The sequence below is a fragment of the Choristoneura fumiferana genome, chromosome 27, assembly GCF_025370935.1.
Source record: "Choristoneura fumiferana chromosome 27, NRCan_CFum_1, whole genome shotgun sequence".
NCBI classification, from domain to species: domain Eukaryota; kingdom Metazoa; phylum Arthropoda; class Insecta; order Lepidoptera; family Tortricidae; genus Choristoneura; species Choristoneura fumiferana.
This window is the reverse complement of record NC_133498.1, coordinates 10892259-10893484: the sequence shown is the minus strand read 5'-3', so window position 1 is coordinate 10893484 and position 1226 is coordinate 10892259. Positions and strand designations below refer to the sequence as shown.

General features: G+C 38.1%; 1 long non-coding RNA gene across 1 annotated transcript; it reads right to left on the bottom strand.

Annotated features, from left to right (window-relative positions):
• Positions 1-274: 274 nt before the first annotated feature.
• On the bottom strand, positions 275-1226 carry LOC141443553 (uncharacterized). The gene is made up of 2 exons (XR_012453053.1): positions 969-1226; positions 275-822 (listed from the first exon to the last, which is right to left on the bottom strand). It is a non-coding gene; the product is annotated as an uncharacterized lncRNA (long non-coding RNA).

Genomic DNA, 1226 nt, shown 5'->3' with positions numbered 1-1226 from the left:
CGCAAAGCGACACTGCTCTCTCGAAGGAATTCACCCTTCTCGGCACAAGGGAATACATATTTAGCTACGATTTTCTGCCTGATGCTAAAACAATATTGTGTTCTATGTTTTTGAAATTACTTATTTGAAATTATACTACCTACTTGCCGGTATTAGCTTACGTTTTAACTTAGAATATTATAAGTTTTCAATCTGTTTGCCGGATCTTTGGTAACGCAAAAACTGCCATTATACTTATACTCTAACTAATATAAAATTAAATAATAAACTCACAAACAATTGTACATCATAATAATCAAGGATCTCTTTATTTGTTCTCATTCAAGAAAAAAGTATTTCAAATCCCAACTTATCCAGTTTCCGTTTGCTCGCTTACTTTGGGCACATCGAACCACAGGGCTATTATGAAATCGTAGAGGAACACCAACACATTGCTTAAAAACAACAGGAGGTTGATAAAAAGTGTGCGGGATGTCTCTGGTGCGAGGGTTCGAGGGTCGGAGAGTACGCAAAGATGGCCAACCAGCACCACGGCACTTGGAAGGGGGGGTTCCACATTCCCATACCGCTCCAACAAGTAGCCTAAAGCCATTAAAGCTCGTCCAGCTAACGGCAAATACACCTCGATAAACTCTTTGATATGTAGCATTGGCTCAATCGATGCTGATCATTTATTTTGAGTTGACGCGAAACGCAATCCTCCTCTGTTGCAGCCACGTTGAAGACTGTTGATATTTTAATCTCCTTCAATGGCAGTCTTTTGAGAGGTATAGTAGGCGTTTATACATCACTGTGTATCGGAAACTCTTTACCGATTGAAATCTAAGAAGGTGAGAAACAAGTAGGTAAATTATTTGTGTTATCGGGGACATCCGGGTCGTTTCATACTATAGCCTACAGTTGAAACACTTGTACCGTAGATGTTGTTTCGAACAGTATAACGAGTTTGTGTCATTTCATGGTCTTACCAGCTGAAATGGTTATGGAACCACCATGACTATTACGTTTTTACCTTCTGAATATATTTCATGGTCATGGTGGGTGAATCTTTGAAAGGCATGTCAAGGCTATAATTTACAGAAATACTGCGTCTTACGCCATGTTCTATTTAGATTTGGATGTAACTAAAACTTGCTTTAGTAATATTCCTTATGTTTTATTTGCAAAGCCATATCGATTGTGACATGTTTACTAAATGTCAGTCAAGCAGCTTTAATATTTTATTT